This window comes from Pelodiscus sinensis, chromosome 11 (assembly GCF_049634645.1).
Source record: "Pelodiscus sinensis isolate JC-2024 chromosome 11, ASM4963464v1, whole genome shotgun sequence".
NCBI classification, from domain to species: Eukaryota; Metazoa; Chordata; order Testudines; family Trionychidae; genus Pelodiscus; species Pelodiscus sinensis.
This window is the reverse complement of record NC_134721.1, coordinates 20,476,017-20,494,151: the sequence shown is the minus strand read 5'-3', so window position 1 is coordinate 20,494,151 and position 18,135 is coordinate 20,476,017. Positions and strand designations below refer to the sequence as shown.

The 18,135-nt window shown below is 42.0% G+C and overlaps 1 long non-coding RNA gene across 1 annotated transcript in view; it reads right to left on the bottom strand.

Annotated features, from left to right (window-relative positions):
- The window catches only part of LOC112547416 (uncharacterized), a 45,021-nt gene extending 29,228 nt beyond the window's left edge, over positions 1-15,793 (bottom strand). The window contains exons 1-2 of the long non-coding RNA XR_012906598.1: positions 15,638-15,793; positions 12,244-12,348 (exon numbers count right to left, since the gene is read on the bottom strand). This is a non-coding gene — a long non-coding RNA (uncharacterized LOC112547416). The remainder of the gene's footprint in view (positions 1-12,243; positions 12,349-15,637) is intronic.
- Between the last annotated feature and the right edge of the window lie 2,342 nt (positions 15,794-18,135).

Here is an 18,135-nt window from a genome sequence, read left to right as displayed (position 1 = left end):
CAAGCTGGGACTTAAAAACCTCTAGGGATGGAGACTCCACCACCTATCTGGGGAACCCATTCCAGTGCTTCACCACCATCCTAGTGAAATAGTTTTTCCTAATATCCAACCGAGACCTTCCCCACTGTAACCTGAGACCACTGCTCCTTGTTCTGCCATCCGTCACTACTTAGAACAGCCTCTCTTCATCCTCTTTGGAACCTCCCTTCAGGAAATTGAAGGCTGCTATCAAATCCCCCCTCACTCTTCTCTTCTGCAGAGTAAATAAGCCCAAATCCCTCAGTCTCTCCTGGGAGGTCATGTGCTCCAGCCCCCTACTCATTTTGGTCGCCCTCCGCTGGACCCTCTCCAATGCATCCACATCCTTTCTATAGTGGGGAGAGTGAGAGGGTTCTAGTGCATGGCAAGCGAGGATGTCAGCATACAATGTGCTAGCCTGCTACATGGCAATTTAGCACACAGCAAGCTATTGCAGAATTTTTTCCCACCCAGAGAAACCCCTATATGACCATTATCACCAGAGTATCTGAGTGCCTTCCAAACATCTTAAAATAGAAATAACTCTTTCCTCCTTCCCAGCCTGCTGGAGAAAAGAACTTGATTACTTTCTGTTTTTATTTTGTATTTGTTTTTGTATGTATAAGTGAGTGGGAGGCGTGGGTTTGTTGACAGACAGCTAAATCAAAAATATTTGGTCAAATAGTTTTCAATCTACACTTTGCTTGCATGCTGTTTTCTTCAGCTATTTGACCTATATGGTGGTCACTTCAATTACGCTGAGTTATCTCTGATCACTGCCTAGATGACTGAAACCTAGTGGATACGTGAATGACAAATAGTGGGTAATGCACTTTTTGGTACAACCTTTTGAACTAATAGTCATTTGTGCTAAACATTTTCATATTTCAGTAAAACCCCAATTTTTTGCCTGACAATGAAATTTTCCTATCTTCTGTTGCTGAAAACTTAAGCATTTTCAATATTGTTGGTTGTCAGCTGCCACAAACTGAAGAATTTTCATTTTCAAGATTTTGACTAAAAATTAATTGCAAATGGACTCTTCTCACAGGAATTTCCATTTTGACAAATATAGGTTAAATTTTTTTTATAGCAAACTTTCCCCCAGCTTTATTCAGCAGAGCCTGTGGCTGGGATTAGAGCATTCTGAGACATTAATTTACTTCCATCGCTTAATGAGTCATGCTGGAACTCAATTCAAGTACTGATTATGCATGCCTGGATTGATTACCCAATGTTGCAATCCTGATGCAGTACTATTGATTAGCTAATGAGATAAAATAAAACTAGAACATAAAGTGACTGGAGCCAACTACTTCTCTAATAACTGTGTTATGTTGAATTCATGAATTTCTCACTTTTTCAGCAGCAGAGACAGGCTCTGAATTCCTCCTCGGGCAGTCTGCTGAGAGACAGTGAACAACAGCATAACACAAGCCCTGGATTTTTAAATTTATCATAAGTTATGTCTAAACTACCCCCAAAAAATCTCCTCACACATGTTACACGAGGTGTAATAGTTAACTCGAACTAAAGACTTAGTTCAAGTTAAAGTTTGACTGCCGCGTGTAGCCATGGGCAGTTAGTTTGGACTAGGAGGATTTAAAACTGGCGCCCGGATGGGAAGATGCAAATAAAGCCCCGGATATTTAAATCCTGGGCTTCATTTGCAACTTCGAATGCCTACATTAGCCTCCTTAGTTCGAACTAGGGGGCTAATGTAAATACCCTCAGTGTTTTAGCCCGATGGCATGAGTCCTGCAAGCTTGAGTCAGTTGGCCCATACCCTGAGATTCACCACATGGGGGGGAGGAGTCACTGTCATTGCAGGTGTATAGAAACAAATTGTTTCCTCCTGAGGAATATTGAGTCTTCATGCATCCCATTGGCTTTAATAAAATCAGAGACAGAAAATCCCTATTAAGTTGTATTCTAGACCATCCATCCAGGGCCAGTGTCAGTTTCTTTACTACAGATTTCAGGCTGCAGGGATCTCGCACCATGCGTGTAACCAAGCGCATCCAAATGAGGTACTGGGTTTCAAGTTCTGAAGGCCTCTGTCCAGCAAGTTGGAGGAGGTGCTCCATTATCTTGGCCTGCAGAGAGTCCGTATGCAAAGGCAGGTCTGACACATCCCATGCAGTGAAGAACAGAAGTCCCATAAACCTGTTCCAGTTCACTGTGTCCTCTGCTGTAGCACAATATTTGAACTGTATGTTTGAAGGGACTGGATGGCACAAGGTAGGAAGCAGCAGAGCAGCTTTGCAATCCCAGGAGTGTGGGATCAGTGTTACAGATTCCCCAAATCCTGGGTATTTGTCATAATAACCATTTCTAATACGCCTCATCCAGGCGCCTGGCATTGTCCCAAGGCACACAGCCATGTCAAAGGCAAGAATATATAGAAACATCCTGAATTCCTGGGACTGGCAACTATGCAGTGTTGAGACGTAAATATGGGAAGATACCACAGGGTCCCCCAAAACTGTATTTCTTTTCATGTACCACAACCATGCCTAACCATCCTGACAGGAAGTTTTTCCTAATGTCTAATTTGAAACTCCCTTGCTGCAACTTAGGCCCGTGGCTGCTTGTCCTATCATCAGAAGTTAAGGAGAATAACTTTTCTCCATCCTCCTTGTAACACCCTTTTGGTTCTTGAAAGATGTTATCAGGTTCCCCCCTCAATCCTCTCTTTTACAGACTGAATAAACCCGGTTCTTTCAATCTTCCCTCATAGAAGATTTTCTAGATTTTTAGTAATTTTTTGCTCTTCTCTGGACTTTCTCCACATCTTTCCTGAAATGTGACGCCCAGAACTGGACTCAGTTTTCTTAGTGAGGCCTAATCAGCGTAGAGTAGAGTGGAAGAATTACTTCTCATGTCCTGCTAATACACATTACCATTTTTTGCAAGTGTCATATTGGTGACTGCTTCAGGGGGTAGCCGAGTTAGCCTGTACAGGATAAACTTAAAAAATAACAAATGGTCTGGTAGCACTTTATAGACTAACAAAACATGTAGATGATATCATGAGCTTTCGTGAGCATAGCCCACTTCTTCAGATGACTGGAGTTGACTGATAGCTTGTGGTCCACTGTGACTCCACCTTTCTGAAGTACTCCTTCTTGGGTAGTTGTTTCCCATTTTGTATGTGTGCAACTTATTGTTCCTAAGTGCAGTATTTTGCATTTGTCCTTATTGACTTTCATACTATTCATCTCAAACCAGTTTGTCCAGATCATTTTGAATTATAACCCTGTCCTCCAAAGTGCTTGTAACCCTTCCCAGTTTGGTATAATCCACAAACTTTATACGTGTACTCTCTATGCCATTACTGTATCTAAATCATTGATGAAGACACTGAACAGAACCGGACATAGAACATGTCCCGCACAGCTGTCTCCTATGCTGAGTTTTAAACTGTACATTGATGATAAATGGACGCTGGAAGTGGAAAATCCCACAAACATTCAGTGAAGTTATAGGCAGCTGAGTGCACCATTAAATTTTGCTAACAGTCTCTTTCTCTGTACTGCAATCCTGTTCCTGCTTATGTTTTCTCTGTCATTGCTTTGTGTAATTTTCAACAATTAAGTGTAGATTCATGTTATTTTCAGAGATTAGAAAAACAGATTTAGAGATTGTTAGCGTTAAGCTGTCTATTTAGATCAGAATCTCTTCGGTGCAGAGACCATCTATTTCTATGTGTTTGTACAATGCCTAGCCCACAGGGGCCTTTGAGCACTATAGTAATAAAAATGTATACATTATTAATAATTGGGTGAAGCTTCAGGGGGTAGCCAAGTTAGTCTGTACAGGAAAAAACAACAAATCGCCTGGTAGCACTTTATAGACTAACAAAACATGTAGATGGTATCGTGAGCTTTCGTGAGCACAACCCACTTCTTCAGATGACCGGAGTATTCATGTTTTGTTAGTCTATAAAGTGCTACCAGACCATTTGTTGTTTTTTAATAATTGGATGATAACACTTAATGCTTATATAGACCTATCTGGTCACAGATTTCAAAGTGCCTTCTCTAAGCAGGTGGTAAACATTATAATCCCCATTTTATACATGGGAAAAACTGAAGCACAAGGGTTAGTGACTTGCCCAAAGTTACATAGCAAGTTAATGACAAAGCCAGGAGCAGAATTTAGGAACCATGACTCTCAGCCAATTTACTTGTCATTGGACTATGCTGCCTCATTGAGTGTGACTGCAAGGAAATGTTCTTTTAATTTGCTTTGAACTCTGCGGATGAGAAGTGTTACTACTACTACAACCTCTTATACAAGTGGCATTGGAAATGAGAAGAAGCATTTACCTGTAACAAAGATATTTTTCAACACTAAGTGTGCAATTATCAACTAGAAATTCTCAAGGACTAGCACAGGAATCTTGAATCAAGGCAGGCAGAACGTAAGAACAGCCATACTGGGTCAGACCAAAGGTCCATCTATCCCCGTATCCTGTCTTCTGACAGTGACCAATGCCAGATGCCCCGGAGGGAGAGAACAGAACAGGTAATCATCAAGTGATCCCTCCCCTGTCACCCGTTTCCAGCATCTGACCAACAGAGGCAAGGGACACCATTCCTACCCATCCTGGCTAATAAATATTGATGGACCTATCCTCCATGAATTTATCAGTTTTTGTTTTAACCCTGTTAAAGTTCTGACCTTCACAACATCCTCTGGCAAGGAGTTCCAGAGGTTGACTGTGTGCTACAGGAAGAAATACTTCCTTTTGTATGTTTTAAACCTGCTACCTATTAATTTCTTCTGGTGGCCCCTAGTTCTTATGTTATGGAAACAAGTAAATAACTGTTCCTTATTCACTTTCTCCATACCTGTCATGATTTTATAGACCTCTATCATATCCCCATTAGTCCTCTATTTTCAAAGCTGAAAAGTCCCAGTCTTTTTAATCTCTCTTCATATGGCAACCGTTCCAAACCTCTAATAATTTTTGTTGCCCTTTTTCTGAACCTTTTCCAATCCCAAGATAAGGAGAGAGGATTATAGCAAATTGACCATCACACCTCATTTTTGTGGGGTGGAAGAGCACAGATCTAGGATTTGTTTGTAGCAGCATTAAAGTGATGAAGTAAGCTAAACAGAATGCTGATAATAATCACTTCCTCATCCTAGTGAGAGAAACGCTGTAGATAATCCTGATAAAATAGGCCTTGTGCATAGTAGGCAGGTCTCATAATTGGAGCTCTTGGTGTTACCATACTACGGCATGCAAGGTTCTCAGATGTGATCACCCTGATTTTGTGTGTAGAACTTGAGAAAGCCTTGGCCAGGGTTTTCAAAGGTGCTAATGCCCACAGTGTTCACTACTTATCACTTTCTGAAACTCAGAGTCCTGGTGTCTCAAGTTTGGCACCCAAAATCAGTGGCTACATCTGAAAATGTCTGATGATGTTGCTTAACATTTTCAGATGTAGTCATTGATTTGGGGTGCCATACTTGAGCTTATGGGACTTCCTTTTGCTGTAGTCTCAGTGCTATCTTAGAAGATTCTATGTTCCAGAATCAAAGAAAGGAAGACCTACTAGAGGATTGTTCTCTGCAGCACATAGTCCCTGTTTATTATATTACATTGTCCACTCCGAATTTCATTCCTCCTGCCCTCCCTAAATGAAGAAACACAGGCTACTTCGTCCATGGCTGATCATCTGCCTCCTATGCTGAGAGACAGCAATAAAAGTCTCTTTGATGCATGGAGGAAGATGTGTTGAAACTACTTGAGCCATAGTTATTCCACCCTTACTTCTCTGCTGCATTGTTTCTCTGAGAGGAACATAGAAACTACCAGAAATACTAATATGGAGTAGGTCAGAAGCCCTTGTAGTCTGGCATACTGTCTCTAACAGTGCCCATTGCTGGACACTTCAAAGACATGTCCCACCCAGCTCTGAGCACAACTCCCACTGAGCTCAATTCCAGCTCACTTGCTGTCGCTGTTTTGATTTGGGCCAGTGGAGGCAAAAGTCTGTAGCAATCTTTTTTCCTTTGCTGAAGGGATGTAGTGGAAAAAGGCCAAATAAGCCCATTCTATTGTCCCTCCAAAAAGACAGGACAAACTTTCTTCAGTCTAATCTCCCTAGGAAGATGTTTATTAGATGATCAGGAAATAGCGTGGTTTTGTTATTAGGAAGCAGTAGCTGCTTTGGACTGTGTATGCCAAATGTTCCTCCAAGCTGATTATCTTGCAGAGACAAGACAGGAGGGGACAAGGTAACATCTCCTTCATTTGCGTCAGCCAGAAAAGCAATACGCTAGCTGGCTAATACAGGCTGTTAACCCTTTCAGAGGGAACAGAATTTTTAATACAGATACAACACCTGCTCTCTTTCTTGCTCTGATTGAAACAGCATTTTTGTTCCAGATCTGTCTGTTTTATGAAGCTGCCAGTGGCCAATCTATGATTTGGGGCTTCCACCAACTATTTATCCATCTGCCATTATTGACCTGCCTTCCACAAGCCATGTCAAATAAAACTGGTTTTGGTCTGAACAGTCACCTATGTGTGAAAGCAGAAAGAAGTTTTATAAGTCTGTAGGAAATCATCCAAGCCAGTTTGCAATGCTGTGCGTCTGACACGTCAGTGAGTTAGAAAAAAGGCCATGTCATGGCTGCCCTCTCAGTGTTGTCCCATGCTTCGGCATGATTCTGGCATGTCTGCCCAGTGGAAGCTTTCTTCAGCGTGGGAGATTCTCCAGGGAGCATAGACCGCTTATGACACACCTTTTCCTGGCCCATAGCCTGGGAGACATGACCAGAGATTGTCTCAGTGCCCCAGCTGTTTAAATGACTCCAAAGGCTGTGGGCAGCCAGCCATGATCCATTATCATGCATGGACAGAGTAGGATCATAGGGGTCATAAAGATATTTTACAGCCACATTTGCATATCCCCTTGCCCAACTGAGCTGAAGCCATTTCTGGAATGGCCAATGTTCTGGCCCCAACGCGACTAACTTTAATTCACATACAACTTCCAGAGGGTGTGAATGGAGGTCTTCAAACACCTCCTGTGGGTAATCCTGACTATGAACTAGCAGATAGGCTAGTTCAAGAATGAACAATGGGGTGGAAAATACAGCAGATTGGTAAACATTTTCAGAACCATCTGCTTAATGACTGAGGCAATGAAGATATTTACTGTATTCAACTCATTAAGTTACTTGAGGATGAGAGGTTCATGTGAATTACTTTCTGTAATCGCTGCTTCTCAGTTCAAAATGTAAGAGAAATTAACTAATCTAAGCATGCTCAAAATATTATTGCCTCATACTTCCTTTCTTCACCAACCCCATCAATCTGTTCCAGGCACTTGTTGCATCTTGTCATGAATATGGATTCTCTGTATCCTAGTAAAGAGGAAAGGATAGAAGTTGTTGATGAAGTACAGGTAGGAACTGAAGAGAAAAAGAGCCCCATTCAATTACCTGTACATCACTTGAGGGCAGAAAACTAAAAAGTGTTCAGTTTTATAAATGTTTGTATATAAATGTTAGGAGTCTAAATAATAAGGTAGGTAAACTTGAGTGCCTGCTATTAAATGAGGATATTGGAGTAACATTTAACTTCAAAAAGGAGAGCCACCCACAAAGGAGGAAGCCAGTTATACAGAAATTAAAAAGAACCGTAACAAGAGTGAAATGCCTACAAGCTGCATGGAATCTTTCTAAAAAATCATAATAGATGCTCAAAGTAAATGTATACCCCAAATTAAAAATAGGACTGAAAAATGCCTTAATAGCTGAACAGAGTAAAAACATAAGTTTGAGGCCAAAAGGCCTCCTTTAAAAATTGGAAGCCAAATCCTACGGAGGCAAATAGAAAGGATCATACATTTTGGCAAGTCAAGTGAAAGTATAGAAAATGTCCACCCTTTTTTACTTTGTTTAACTGTTGCCCAATCAGACTTGCACAATAGTATAGTAAGGTAGGCCAAGAAAGTTAGTGTGTCTTTAGTTGTTCTTCAAATTCCAACTGTAAAAAAGAAAAAAAATTAAGTACATCAGAAGCAAGAATCCTGTCAAACAATCAGTGGAGCCAATTGAGGTGCTAAAGGAACACTCAAGGAAAACAGTGTGATTGCAGATAAGCTAAAAGAATTCTTTGCATTGATCTTCACTGCAAACTTTGTGAGGGAGATTCCCACGCCATTCTTTTTAGATGAGAAATCTGAGGAGATGTTTCAGGTATCAGTAGAGGAGCTTTTGGAACAAATTGATAAAGTAAATAGCAATGAATCATCAGGGTCAGATGGTATTCACCCAAGAGTTCTGAAGGATCTGAGGTAGGAAATTGCAGAACAATTAAATATAGTATTAACTTAAATCAGCCTCTGTGCTAGATGACTGAAGGATAGTTAATGTGATACCAGTTTTTAAAAAGGCACCAGAGGTGATCCTGGCAATTACAGGACAGTAAGCCTAAATTGAGTACCAGACAAATTGATTGAAACTTCAGTAAAAAACAGAATTTTCATACAAATGAACAGGATTTGTTGTGGAAGAGTCAACGTGGTTTTTGTACACAGAAATCATGCCTTACTAATCTAGAATTCTTTGAGGGGTCAATGAGTGGACAAGAGTGATCCAATGCACATTGTACATGTGGACTTTCAGAAAGCCTTTGGCAAAGTCCCTCACCAAAGGCTCTTAAGCAAAGCAAGCAGTCCTAGGCAAAGGACTTTCATCAGCTCTTTAAAAGACAGGAAACAAAGTTTATGAATAAATGGTCAGTTTTCAGAATGGAGAAGTGTAAACATAGGTGAGATCTCCCTGTTCCGGCATCCTTAGGACCTGAGTGGTCCTGAACCAGGGAGTTTGCCAGATCAGGGGAGGTCAAGGCTCCCCTCCCAGCCATCAGCCCTGCTCCAGGACACTAGCCCCAGCCACTGAGCTCTGCTCCAGGCTCCAGCTTGGGCTGCTGTCCCAGCCACCAAACCAAGTTGTGCTCTTAGCCCTGGCCCATGCCCCGCTTCTGACCCTGGCCACCCCCACTCCCAGCTGGGCTCTCTGGTCCAGCAATATGCATGAATGTGTATTCAACTCAGAGCAGGAAAATGTGCGGGGCCAGCAGACCTGTAAGCTGCATCATGTGGATGATAAGATGCTGATTTCCTTCCTCAGTGACAGGAAGGAATTTCAACAATTCAGCGCAAATGAATTGCCTTTTGACTTGAGCAGACTTTGCCTGCATGATCTCTGTGTATCCATAGTGCCTTTCTGCAAGGTACTCTGTGTGACATCAGCTTCCCTGCTAAAGGTGGAAGCACATCATGGATTAATGTGATCCATCCTGATTCACTGGAAGCAAAGTTGCTGCATTTCCCAAACTTTTAATTAAGCATGGGAATATGCATTGTAGGAATCTTCATATCATTACTCTCTTGTCACTTTTTCTCTGTCTTCCTTGTGTCTACTTATTCTTACAAGGTTTTACTGCTGTTTAATTTTGTCTCTGCAGTGCTCCATCTCCTGTAACAGTAACTTCCTGAACAGATTGCAGGTGACATCCTACTCCATACTGCACAAGGGTGCTGCAATGGACCCTTCCCCCCAGGTACACAGCAAGCCAGAGTCTTTTTCTGTGTCTCAAGAGGGGATTGGCTTCTGTTCACAGTCTCAAACTGTGAAGAAACATGATTGAAAATCAGAAGAAAACAATTTTCATGTTGTTTAACATACAGGTTGATTTTAAGTGTGTAATGGCTGTTCCGTTTGCTCACACGCTGTCAGGGCACTGTGAGAATCAGAATCATTTCACTCTGAGAAACACAGCACACATACAAAAGTGCCATGTAAAACCATATTCTGTACATTTCTGTCAGCAATCTGGAATATCCGTGATTGTGTTAAAAAGATACTGAAAATGTGAGAGCTGAGATTCACGTGAAAGTCTGGCAAAGAAATCAAGGACAAGAAGTTCTTCTGGTGGATTATACTGAAATCTGTTTGAATATGAGAAGAACACATGGGCACAACTGTGTGACACAACAACTGGTGGTCCTCTTTGATCACTCTAGACAGGAATCAAAACCAAAGGTCCAGATCCTACTTCTTCTAGATTTAAGGGTGGTTAGAGATTGAGCCATACTCTATGGTTGGCCTCATATTTATAATCAGGCCCTCCGAAACCCTGAATATAGCCACCTCCTGGAAAAGATATAAGGGATTAAGTAAGGATCCCCAAACTTGCCATTAGTGTTTCAAGTAAAAAGCCTGGGAACGTGTTTTTATTTTATATATTGCCGAAAATGAAGACTAGGTCTAAGGTGATTCTTAAACACCCATTAGAGTAGCAATTGTGGCCTGCAGGTGTAAGTAGAGATTTGGGAATAAAAAGGACTTGGAGGTCTACTCCTGGCTGGGCTTTTTTTTTTTTTTTTTTTTTTTTTTTCCTTTCCACCATCTGGGAAAATAATACCCATTTACTTCCCAGGCTGTTAGTGAATATCTTTTAAACTAATCACAACTTCATAGTTAAGGCTGAGATGTATTCTGCACTCAAAGCACTGGTAAATGCCAAGGTCCCACTTCTGCCCTGATAACCACATGAGCTCTTCAGCATTAAACAGATTCAGTTAGTTCAAAATTCAGCATCTCATCTCTTCATTAACACCAACCCTTGACAGCACCTCTGCCCACTACATTGGCTCCTTTATAGAACACTCAGTAAGGTCTGTGAAGAGGCTTTCTGTGGAATTGGACCAAGGATACCTTAGAGCACGGCTCTCTCTTTGCAATGACAACTTCCTGTGATAGGATCAAATTGGGCCCTAAATAGTTTTATTAAAGAATTGATGTATCACATTAAGTAAAATCATTTATCCAGGGAGATTGTGCAATATAAGCAAGTGTCAGGAACAAGGAAAAGGGGGAAAATAGTACAGTGAAGTAGTTATGCTCAGAAATCAATAATCTGACCAGTTTCCTTGTCAAGTGCTCTTACCTAGAGTAACAATTATTCTCCACATGTACTGACCTCAACGTTGGGTTTCCCAGAAAGCTGATGTTTCGTTCTTTTGTCTTAAGGAATGAAGTAATGAAGTTTCATTCCTCTTAAACCCTTTAGGTGAACTTAAAGAAACTTTTAAAACTAACAAAAAATCTCACACAAACTGGTTTTCCTTTTCCCGATTCTTTGTTGTTAAATGACTGGCTCAGTATTTACTTGTTTTCCAGACGTCCTCCTTGTTATCTGTGGTTTATTTGTTTGGGGGGTTGTTTTGTTAAATTTGCAATATCAAGGACTCAGTTTCCTCTGTTGGCAAGGTATTTGGAAGATATGAAGAATATCACACAAGCTCATAACCTAAGTAGCTTTGCCTCCTCACACATGAGTGAAAGGATATGCTCATTTTTCCATAGTCCGTTTATGCTCTTTGAGGCACAGAATCGAAGTTGTCTTGTTTTGTAAAGCACCATATGAATAAGCAGATTCTGATACCCTTATTCACACAAAGCAGCAGCAGCACCGTATCCTGCAAGTAGGCTCATTGAAATAAATGGGACGTGTGTATGGAGTAACATGAATCAGGGTTCTAAATTGTTTATAACAGTAGCTGTATCTCCTTGGAGATTGATTGCAAGGATCTTCCCTGTGAGGTGGACACTTGCCCACTGGAGCACCTAACACACTTAATCCAAGCCCACAAAGAACCATTAGATGGTAAGTGTTGATCATTACTAGTCCACGCAGGATTCAGACTAACAATCTCAAGGTAAAAGGGTCTATAATGTATTGCCACATTTCAGTGCCCAATGAGAAGCAGTGTGCTTCTGACAGATCAAAACACTACTGATCACTATTCTTGTCTTGTATGAATGCTGCTAATGTGAAAACAACTGGAAAATTTGGACTGATCTTGACAGTGCATTAGCATGCATCTCTTTTCATACACAAATCATACTGCAAGTTTGAATCTGAGAACTTAATAACGCAGGCACGCTTCCAAAGGGAAGGAAGAGGAAATTATGGTAGATAAAGACGATGAACATCAAAACCTGAAAGAAAAGATTCCATTATCACCTGCCACTTGGAATAGCTTTGCATTCTAAGGACTGTGTTAGCCAAAAACAGACCACTCGTAAAGGCCTAACATTTCTCTAGGACTAAACAAGTACGTTGGTAACAAAGATGAGGATGTTGCACGATAAGAACGTCTGAATATTAAATAACAGAGTTTCACCCACCTTGACATCTCATGCCACATTCGTGAGTAGAGCATCTGCCACTGTTGAGCCATGTGGTAGGGTGAGGCTGCTCAGGTTGAAGGGCAGCTTGTAGGCCTCTGGTCTCTAGAGAGAAGATCAGAAAATGGCAGTTGTAGCTTGTGGCAAGTTGTAGCTTACAGCAGACTCTGGATTCTGGGTAATGACATTATTTATGTGCATTGCGATACTCACTAGGACCCTATGATGTTGGGCACTGTACAGACCCAGAACAAGTGCTTGAATAAAAAGAATAAAATTGTTAAATACAAACCGTCATTTCAAAGAACAACACAGACTGTACCCAGGCCAGAGCAGGTCTGATCACGCGGCTGCAAGTAAAGGCTAGAATTGTGGTGGGTAGCGAGACAGGTGGTTTTGAAATGGAACATTAGCCTGGGGAACAGTCTAGGAAAGAGTAACGACGGAATGCTGAGGTCTAAGAAAAGGGCCTCCTGGGCAGGGTAGAAGTAGTCCTGGACAAACAGCCAAGTAGGAAAACAAGGTCTGGGCAGGTGGCTCTTTCATTAGTCAACTCCTTGGCAGTGGCACTGTAAAAAGTGTACTTTACTTTTTAAATAGTGAGGGTGCTGGAAGCCAGCTCTCTGCCTCTGCCCATATACCCTCTCCCAGATCTGGGGCTGGGAGCAGGGCCATTTCTGGAGGAGCGGGGGACCAGGAGTAAGGAGGCCAAGAGTGGAGTCACAGTGGGAGGTGGGCACAGGGCCAGGAGTGGAGCCTCAGGCACAGTGATGCCTAAAAAGAGAACCTAGGCACTTAAGTACATTCATGATAACAATTTTCAAGTATATAAAAGAATGTTACAAGGAAGAGGGAGAAAAAAATATTCTCCTTAACCTTCGATGATGGGACAAGAAGCACTGGGCTTAAACTGCAAGTGAGCATTACGAAAATCCTCCCCACTGTCAGAGTGGTTAAACACTGGAATAAGTTGCCTAGGGAGGTTGTGGAATCTCCATCATTGGAAAGTTTTAAGAGCAGGTTAGTTTTGGTGGTGGTTGTAGCTTGTCTTTGGTATGCCTTGTCATGGCTCCTTCCCCACTCTGGCAAGATAAATGCAGAAGTGGGGGGCAGCAAAAGTACCCCAAAACCTTATCTACCATGCTTTGGTATAAATCTTCCCCCCAAAATCTTAACAATCTAGATTTTGGGAATAAAATCTCCACTGCCACCACACAAGTATTGATACAAAAAATCAGAAAGATCACTGGGGAAATCTCACTCCTAAAGTACAAACTAGGACACAACCATTAACCAATACCAGGTTAATAAAAAGAAAAGAGAAAGAACTTTTATTATCACCTGTTATATTATATTATATATATTATATATTATATTCCTGTTGCAAGCATAATGACTAGATGGAAGAGTAACAAAATAATATACGCATGGAGGAGAAATTTACCATGGGCCAGGAACTTAGTTACAAAGGAGAGCAAAACCTATTTTTAAATGCACAGACATCAGATCCCATTTCCCAAACCATAAAACAATAAAACCTAATGGATTTATCTAAACTTTATCCTACTTACAGACTGTGAAAAGTATTTTCTTAGAGGGAGACATCCTGTCCCCTTCAATAGCTGGAGAGAAAACTGCCCAGGACAAAGGAGGGGGAAAAAAACCCAAAATTATTTTGTCCCAGTTTGAAATTCCTACCTACATTTCTATTGGCTACCTGCCACCTGGTTTAGGTAAGGGGCATATTTAACCCCTTAGACTTTAACCCCTTAGTATTAGCTATTTATGGAGAACATTGGACAGTATTATGAAAATTGTGTGACTCTGCTCACCCACTTACTTATGTGTTGCTGTCTCCTTGTCTGCACTGCAGGTGCTATGCAGGTACTGGGTAGGATAAGCCTAGCTTAACTAGTCATTTTATCTATAGATCTCAAGGTGCTTTACATAGATGGGTAAATGCCATTGCCCCTAGTTTATAGATGAAGAAACTCAGGCATGGAAAGATGAAGTGAGTTACTTGAGATCAGAAGAGACAAGAATGGAATGGAGATAGCCTGATTCCTTGTCCTGTTACATCATTCACTGGTCCACAATGGCCAGCATGAAAGCTTTTCTTCTACAAACAGCCATTCCTACAACTTGAGTTGGGAGAGGTCCCAAACCCAGCAGTTCAATCCCATTCCTCTTCTGAAACACTTCCAGAATCTAGGGGTTTCTGGTTCTGGGGTGATAGTTTTGTTCCATCATACAGAGAAAAGGTACTTGGTCTCTGATCTGAAGCTAGCTCTCTAGAATTTGATTGTTGGGAACTGAAGCTCTGTCTCTAAAAAGCAAGAACTGCCTTCTAAAACTAAAGACGTGTACAGAAATACATGACTGCCTAGGAACTTTTAAAGGTAATTCCATGAAATGTCTGCGGTCAGTGTGCCTCACCCCAGTTGCCTTACAGTATTCACTACCATTCAGTGCACTCTGAATTTCAGGGAATTATATCCACAATAGCAAAGATGTAGGAAATACATTTTTAATACAGTTCAGTACAAATGAGAAGAGGCGTCCTGTTCCTGCCCTGTTATGTTCTACAGGAAAACATTCTAAAATAATCTGTAATTTCCCTTTCTTTTTTTAAAAAAGCATTACTTCCATATTATAATTTGGGAAATGAATGTGGCTGAGAATGTCAGTGCAAACTTCTAGGCTACGTCTACACTGGCATGATTTTCCGGAAATGCTTAAAACGGAACAGTTTTCCGTTATAAGTATTTCCGGAAAAAGTGCGTCTACATTGGCAGGATGCTTTTCCAGAAAAGCACTTTTTCCGGAAAAGCGTCCGTGCCAATGTAGACGCGCTTTTCCGCAAAAAAGCCCCGATCGTTATTTTCGCCATCGGGGCTTTTTTGCGGAAAAAAAATCTGTGCTGTCTACACTGGCCCTTTTCCGGAACAATTTTCCGGAAAAGGACTTTTGCCCGAACGGGAGCAGCATAGTTTTTCCGGAAAAGCACTGATGATTTTACAGTAGATCGTCAGTGCTTTTCCGGAAATTCAAGGGGCCAGTGTAGACAGCTGGCAAGTTATTCCGGAAAAGCGGCTGATTTTCCGGAATAAGTGGCCAGTGTAGACACAGCCCTAGAGTCTCAGGAGGCCCTTGTTAATCCATCTATTCTTTTAGAGCTAATTTTGGAAGGGATGCTTTGCAGACCTCAACATTTGATCCTGGCCTTGAACTCCCCAAAAATCTTACCATAGTTATCTTTTGCCATCCACAAAAAGCAGCCAGATAATTCCATTCTGAGGGGCCTATGCTGTAGGCTGGGAATAACAAAATAAGATCAGAAGGTTCCATATGAGAAAGCAGATACAGGGCATGATTCTCCCACCTTGGAACTTACTAAATGACTGCACCTGCTACTCCTTTCTCATACATAGGTTTGACACCGGGATTCAATGGCGATACTCCTCTCTTACATCAGTGTGAGAGAGAGTTCAGGCCCAGCCTCTTCAGTCTCGTGTGTTCTACCCTAGTACGTCTGATGCACATGCTGCTTCTGCTCTGGGAATGAAAGAACACACACAATTAATGTTTCCTGCCTTCTAAAGCAACACACACAAACCTTCACACTGGAAAAAAATCAATGACCACTTAGCTACTCCTGACAGTACGAGATGTCTCTAAATTAAGTCTCTCTTCTTCCATTGCAGGCTTTGAAAACAAGAGCTCGCTGCCTTTCTAATTTATTCCGCTAATCAGGTGAAGTGGAAAGTGGTTTTGTTCTGTCGCCTGGCCAGACAGCAGATCTGTGATCCTGGCCAGGGTACTCTGATTAGCTTGGGAAGCATAGCTTGGGAGATCTTTTCCTTTGACTGTCTCTTATGGATGAACGAATCTTTTCATCCTGGAGTAGCAATAATAAATTTACAATAACAAATTATTAACCTTGAGCAGTACACATGCTGAGGACTTTCTGGACTGATTATGCCACATCTGGGTAGGCACAATGAAGTACCATGAAGCTGTAGGGAGAGGGGTTAAAATGTAGACGCCATCAAGGGATGTAAAATCCTATTTAATTGATTAACCGGTTAAACCTAATGGATAACCGGCTAACTGTTTAAAGAAGGGGCAGGTGGAGGATGGGAGTGCAGGCGGGGGATGGGAGCGCAGGCAGGAGCTGTTCCAGCCACCACCAGTTAAATGGAACCAATAAGCATTACCTATTAACCATGACAACATCCCTAACCATGACAACATGCACAGCTCCTACCAAATCTGCAGGGTCAGATTCTGCAGTATTAGCTATTTATGGAGAACATTGGACAGTATTATGAAAATTGTGTGACTCTACTCACCCACTTACTTATGTGTTGCTGTCTCCTTGTCTGCACTGCAGGTGCTATGCCACTGTGATGCTGTAGTGTAGTGGAATTATTAAACATTGGAATAAGTTGTCTAGGGAGGCTGTGGAATCTCCATCATTTGAAAGTTTTAAGAGCAGGTTAATTTTGGTGGTGGTTGTTGCTGATCTTTGTTATGCCTGGAAAAGGAAACCTTTACTGGATGGAATTACCTGTTCATGTAGGTAATTCACTTCTCTGAGTGGCAATAGTTAGAATGATGTAAGAATTCTTATGTTGACTTAGTTGCATCTCCGCCAGAGTTTAGGTTGACTTAACTATGGCACCTTGGAGTGTGAATTTTTCACGCTTCTGAGCAACGTAGTTATGTCAAGTTAAATTAAGGGTAGACCAGGACTTGGTCTCAAAAGATTAACTTTTTTCCAGAGACACATACTGGGAAGCAGAGGAATTAGTGCTGAGTGGCCTGGATGTGGATCACAGAGATGTGTCCAGCTTGATATGATTAAATATCAAGAAGTGTCAAGCAGTGAATAACACTCCCTTGGAGATACAATGGAGACAGCAACTAGCCCATTAACTTCAAATCCTTCGTAGCCTATGTGCAACGTGACCAGGATTCATTGCCAAATTTGGTCTGTTGGTTGGATTATTGGCTTCTTCCCCAGCTCAGGTCAGGTATTTCGGGTGAGGAGGGAGCACATGAGTGCTAATTGGTATCTGCCATTAACTTTTAAGAACCACCAGCCAAGAGCACTTTTGGAAATATGACTTGGCAGTGACCTGTCTGACCTCAACCCTGCCCCTATCTGAAGGGGGCAGAACCTGTGAGGGCAGTGTGATTGGTACTGGAAATAAAGGAGGAAGGTGTAAGGGCTTGTATAAGAAAAGTACGGAAGAATCCTATTACCAATGTGGACTGCTGAGCTGGGCTTAGGAGGCTGGTTGCAGGCATGCAGTCTGGCTGCCAATAGATGGAATGTGACTGTTGGCTCTTAAAGCAGAATAGAGGTGGGGAAGGTGGCTTTACTCCTCCTTTGTGTTCCCTCTCTTCTGGGGCCAGCCAGAGGCCACACTAACACTTCTTTCTCCCCTCCTGCCTCCGACCTTGCTCTAACTCATCACCAGCAGCCTGTGGCTCCCAGGAATTGTTCTGGGAAATAGCAGAGTGCAGCAGCAGTGTCCCAGCCATACATCCTTCCCTCTGGCCATGAGCCCTGTGCCAGAGGTGAGGAAGAGCCTACATAGGCTCTGTGCCACCCATGTATTCTCATTACCCTGGGGAATTCCCCAGTTACCAGTTTGCTCCCACTTTCCTCTGGCCCAAAGGAGCTGCAGTGGGAAATACTCAGAACTAGTGATGGGATAGGGTTACAGCCCCTGTGCACGGGTGTAAAGGATGGCAGGAGCAGGTCTGGAGCACCAACACAATGGATTTGTTCTGCTTTTACCCAGGCATTGTTGAGACCAGACTAGCCTAATAGTTTCAGGCTTTCAGTGAATTGCATTTTTCCTTTATTAATAAGTGCGAGAG